This window comes from Urocitellus parryii, chromosome 14, assembly GCF_045843805.1.
Source record: "Urocitellus parryii isolate mUroPar1 chromosome 14, mUroPar1.hap1, whole genome shotgun sequence".
Classification (NCBI taxonomy): Eukaryota; Metazoa; Chordata; class Mammalia; order Rodentia; family Sciuridae; genus Urocitellus; species Urocitellus parryii.
Window position 1 is genome coordinate 59,670,324 of NC_135544.1, and position 5,771 is coordinate 59,676,094.

General features: G+C 50.2%; 1 long non-coding RNA gene across 1 annotated transcript; it reads right to left on the reverse strand.

The window, feature by feature from the left end:
- Positions 1-469: 469 nt before the first annotated feature.
- Positions 470-2,715, reverse strand: LOC113197577 (uncharacterized). The gene is made up of 3 exons (XR_003302716.2): positions 2,663-2,715; positions 749-1,002; positions 470-636 (listed from the first exon to the last, which is right to left on the reverse strand). It is a non-coding gene; the product is annotated as an uncharacterized LOC113197577 (long non-coding RNA).
- Positions 2,716-5,771: the final 3,056 nt, after the last annotated feature.

A 5,771-nucleotide genomic window follows, 5' to 3' on the forward strand; every position in this document is an offset into this window, starting at 1 on the left:
ACAGCCATCCCGCTAATGGCAGGGTGAAGTCATTTGATAACTAATCGACCCAAGGAAAATCAGTATCGTTGGTAATTAATCTCTCTCGAGTTTGCCCATTATCCTCCATCTTTCTCCTGTGATTCCTGTATGGCAGCTGGCCTGTGTCCATCTGTGGCTCCTTAGCACCCTGCAGGAGGTGGACTGGTTGAGGAAGGAGATGGGACAGATTCACATTGATCTGTCTTACTCTTTCCTTGGACTCTTAAGACCTGCTTGATGGGTAGAATCTGAGAATGATACAGGCACCCGTCAGGGGTTGGCTGGGGCGTGAGCCATCTGAGGCTACTCGTGGCTATACAGGGTGGGTGGGTTGCTGGGGAAGCCCTGCAGCTTGGGGAGAGGCAATCTGATGTTGCCATCAGTGGCTGGAGCCATTAATTCTTTCTTCCTTATCTGCCTTTTCTGAGACCAGTTGGACAGTCTTGTTAGGAATGTCTCCATGGGATTCGCCCCAGAACAGGCCTCAGAACCAGCACCTGCTCTCCAACCCGTGGTGCTTGCGAACGTCCCAGAGCCTCTTTCTTAACTGGGGAATTCCATGGAGGCTCAGCCGTGGAGTCTCTGGCTCCTCTTTTCAGTCCATCCATCGCTGTCCTACAAGGGGTAGAGAGGAGAGGGGTCAAGAGCAAGACAGGGGTGCCTTTGGACCACGTGCTTGCCCAGGGAGGCAGGCTCGGGCACCTGGGCATGGGGACAGGTGACTTACAGAAAGGGTGGTGTGGAAGCAAGTCTCCCTGCCCACTGCGGCCAGGCTCCAGCCCATGCCGAGGGGCGTGGTGGTCTCCTGGACCTTGTTCTGATGGTGCTGTTCTTGGGTCCCTATTCTGTTCTCCATCCTCGTTGCCCCTGGGCACCTCCTGGGGTTGACTTGGTGTTCCTGGAACCTGCAGTGGGGCAGCTTGTCTCCCGGGTGGGTCAGGGTGATTGGATGGATACGTGAAGATGTTGAGAGCCTGTGAGCTGCAGCAGATTGTGTTCTTTTTTATTTATTTATTTATTTTTATTGGTTGTTCACAACATAACAAAGCTCTTGACATATCATATTTCATACATTAGATTGAAGTAGGTTATGAACTCCCAATTTTACCCCAAATGCAGATTGCAGAATCACGTCGGTTACACATCCACAATTTACATGATGCCCTATTAGTAACTGTTGTATTCTGCTACCTTTCCTATCCCCTACTATCCCCCCTCCCCTCCCCTCCCATCTTCTCTCTCTACCCCATCTACTGTAATTCATTTCTCTCCTTGTTTATTTTCCCCTTCCCCTCGCAACCTCTTGTATGTCATTTTGTATAGTAATGAGGGTCTCCCTCCATTTCCATGGAGATTGTGTTCTGAAGGCACCTCACAGGCAGATGGGCTGGAGCACACCCCATGACTTCAGGACCCCGACATCAGACAGAACCCTCATGGGAATGACAGGATGGATGTCCTGCATTGATATAAGGTTAATTGTCTGTGGGTCATTTCTCTTAAATTTGGCCCCCAAAGCCTCACTGGTTGGACAGGATGCTTCCCTCTCCTGTTATCACGTCTTTCCAAAGGCTGCTAGGTGTCTAAACCCCAGCCACTTGCACTCAGTCCCCAAGGATGTTGAAAAGCAGCTCCGCGTGCAAAGTCATACATCTTTACTACAGAGGAGAAGCAATCCAATGTGATGCTGTCTGATATCAAAGAAGCCTCTGATTTTGGCTGTTTTGAGACCATTAACAGCAACTCCAAGCAGAAGCAACTTCCTAAACAAACTCAGCTACTTTCCATGCTGTGCTGGTCTGTATTCTCTCACTTCTTTTGGTTTGTGATATTATGTCTAACAGCAGATTCATCTTCCAGCCCAATGCTCATGGAGCGAAGCACGTTTTGGTGAGGGGAGGTGACGAGCGACTGTACAGTGCTCTGCCTGCAGAGGCCTCGCCCTCCATCAGGTACCCAACAGCCCCAGGACCGGCCCTGTGACAGCGCTGGAGGCCCAGCCTTGCCAGCCCACCTGGGCCCGGGAGAAGCCGCAGGGACAGAGGAGCCCAAGTGTGCCAGGGTGAGCACCTCTCTGTGCTGTTTGATAAGTGAACCCAGATTCCACAGAGATCTTTGCATATTTCTGTGTTTTCATAAACAAGCCAATAGTGCTCCTGCCTATATGAAAGGGATTTTAAAAAAATACATACAGTAAACCTGATTTGGTATGGCTGATCAAGCTGAATAAGGGAAAAGGCAGATGACAATACTGGAAAATAAATTGTTGGCATCATAACAGATGTGTTGGATACTTAAATTAGGAAGCAGTATAAATAATTTTATGTCAAAACTATTTATAATCTTAGATCAAATAGAATATTTTGTAAATGTCAGATAAAGTACAAATATGAGATAACAGTAGAAAAGTTGCCAGCTCATATTCCTTGCCAAAAGTGATTTAGGAGTGGGGAGGTCTAAATAATCTTATTAAAGAAATTAAGTTAGTAGCTTAAATATTCCCAAAGGAATGTCCCAGTCCCAGGTAATTTTACAGGCGAGTGCTATCACACTCAGATAATTTTATGGATGACTTCTACAGAGCTTTCAAAGACAATTCCAATTTATACAGAGAGAAAAAAAGAGGGAGCATTTTACTCACCTAGTTTAATGAGCCCTCACCATCTTGATGCCAAACCACAAGGACAGTTCCAGAGAAGAACCTGACAGCACAAGTCAACCACACACAATTCCAGAAACCCAAAGGTCATGAGAAAATCTCAGCCAGTCAACATTATATTAAAATATGCAAATCTCAAAGTTTGTTCCTGATGGAAACATGGATAAATAGTAGAAAAATGTTAGAAGCTATTCAGCTCTCTAACAGGGTAAAATGTGACATAAAATGTGACACTTCTTAATAAAAAAGAACTTCCAGTGCCAGAGGCTGCCTTACCCTGACAGAAGATGACTACAGAGAGTCTGAGCAAAAAGAGTTTGATGGAAAACACAGATGACCCACTGAACTGAGGACGTCAGCAAGAACATGTGACTTCCCAGGTCCCCTGGCACTACGAGGTCCCTGGAGACGAAGGAGCCCAATTAGGAAGGAGGTGATGGGAAGAAGCCCAAGGAGGAAGGAGTCGAGAGGAGGAGCCTGAGAAGAAAGGAGGACATGGGAAGGAGCCTGAGAAGGAAGGAAGTGATGGGAAGGAGGACATGGGAAGAATCCTGAGGAGGAAAGAGGACATGGGAAGGAGCTGAGTAGGAAGGAGAAGACAGGAAGAGACTGAGGAGTGGGATGAGACAGGAAGGGCCTGAGGAGAAGGGAGACAGAAAGGGGCCTGAGGAGAAAAGAGGAGACATGTAGGACCTGCAAAGGAAGGAGGAGACAGGAAGGAGGCTGAGGAGGAAGGAGGAGACAGGAAGGAGGCTGAGGAGGAAGGAAGAGACAGGAAGGGCCTTAGGAGGAAAGAGGAGACAGGAAGGGCCTTAGGAGAGAGGAGGAGACAGGAAGGGCCTGAAAAGGAAGGAGGAGACAGGAAGGGCCTGAGGAGGAAGGAGACAGGAAGGGCCTGAGGAGGGAGGAGGAGACAGGAAGGGCCTTAGGAGGGAGGAGGAGACAGGAAGGGCCTGAAAAGGAAGGAGGAGACAGGAAGGGCCTGAGGAGGAAGGAGACAGGAAGGGTCTGAGGAGGGAGGAGGAGACAGGAAGGGCCTTAGGAGGGAGGAGGAGACAGGAAGGGCCTGAAAAGGAAGGAGGAGACAGGAAGGGCCTGAGGAGGAAGGAGACAGGAAGGGCCTGAGGAGGGAGGAGGAGACAGGAAGGGCCTTAGGAGGGAGGAGGAGACAGGAAGGGCCTGAAAAGGAAGGAGGAGACAGGAAGGGCCTTAGGAGGGAGGAGGAGACAGGAAGGGCCTTAGGAGGGAGGAGGAGACAGGAAGGGCCTGAAAAGGAAGGAGGAGACAGGAAGGGTCTGAGGAGGGAGGAGGAGACAGGAAGGGCCTTAGGAGGGAGGAGGAGACAGGAAGGGCCTGAAAAGGAAGGAGGAGACAGGAAGGGCCTGAGGAGGAAGGAGACAGGAAGGGCCTGAGGAGGGAGGAGGAGACAGGAAGGGCCTTAGGAGAGAGGAGGAGACAGGAAGGGCCTGAAAAGGAAGGAGGAGACAGGAAGGGCCTGAGGAGGAAGGAGACAGGAAGGGCCTGAGGAGGGAGGAGGAGGCAGGAAGGGCCTGAGGAGGAAGGAGAAGACAGCAAGGGGCCTGAGGAGGAAGAAGGAGACAGGAAGTGCCTGAGGAGGAAGGAGACAGGAAGGAGGCTGAGGAGGAAGGAGGAGACAGGAAAGGGCCTGAGGAGGAAGGAGGAGACAGGAAGGGCCTGAGGAGGAAAGAGACAGGAAGGGCCTGAGGAGGAAGGAGGAGACAGGAAGGGCCTGAGGAGGAAGGAGGAGACAGGAAGGAGGCTGAGGAGGAAGGAGGAGACAGGAAGGACCTGAGGAGGAAGGAGGAGACAGGAAGGACCTGAGGAGGAAGGAGGAGACAGGAAGGACCTGAGGAGGAAGGAGGAGACAGGAAGGACCTGAGGAGGAAGGAGGAGACAGGAAGGGCCTGAGGAGGAAGGAGGAGACAGGAAGGACCTGAGGAGGAAGGAGGAGACAGGAAGGACCTGAGGAGGAAGGAGGAGACAGGAAGGACCTGAGGAGGAAGGAGGAGACAGGAAGGACCTGAGGAGGAAGGAGGAGACAGGAAAGGGCCTGAGGAGGAAGGGGGAGACAGGAAGGACCTGAGGAGGAAGGAGGAGACAGGAAGGACCTGAGGAGGAAGGAGGAGACAGGAAGGGCCTGAGGAGGAAGGAGGAGACAGGAAGGAGGCTGGGGAGGAAGGGGAGACAGGAAGGGCCTGAGGAGGGAGGAGACAGGAAGGGCCTGAGGAGGGAGGAGGAGACAGGAAGGGCCTGATGAGGAAGGAGGAGACAGGAAGGGCCTTAGGAGGAAGGAGACAGGAAGGAGCTGAGGAGGAAGGAGGAGACAGGAAGGACCTGAGGAGGAAGGAGGAGACAGGAAGGGCCTGATTAGGAAGGAAGGGGGACAGGAAGGACCTGAGGAGGAAGGAGGAGACAGGAAGGGCCTGAGGAGGAAGGAGGAGACAGGAAGGACCTGAGAAGGAAGGAGACAGGAAGGGCCTGAGGAGGAAGGAGGATACAGGAAGGGGTCCACATGCAGATGCTCTCTCAGGGAGAGAGTTTTCGTGGTCTGTCTTTAAGAAGGTCCATCACACAAAGTTCCTTAGTAGACACACACACTAAACCAAAAAACCAGTGTGATTGTTGTTCCAAAGTCTCTCCAAACCTTAGTGTAATCCTTCTTTAAAGGTCAATGCCGGCAGTTGTGTGACTGTTTTGTGGCTTTATTTTTTTAAATGTTTTCATCTATAAAGAAATAAATGGATTTTGAGCTGATGAGCTTTAAAAGTCTCTCTTTGTCCCACCACTATCTTTACCTCCTTGGTATTTCATTTTATCTTTGGAGACTTTTAGCCTGAATTCTTCAACAGAAATAGGCTGTAGCTTAAAAACCTCTGAGAGATAAAACTTCAAAAACTGAGTCTTGATAATCTCATGCAGCTCAGAGCAAGCTAAAATGATATTGTCATGGGCTGTGTTTGGTTAGTTTGGAATTTTTAACAACCGTTTATTATATGGATTTTTTGGAGATAAACAAATTTATAAAATGTGCTATTTATCCTATTGAAAATCCAGGGATAATCGTGTCTTT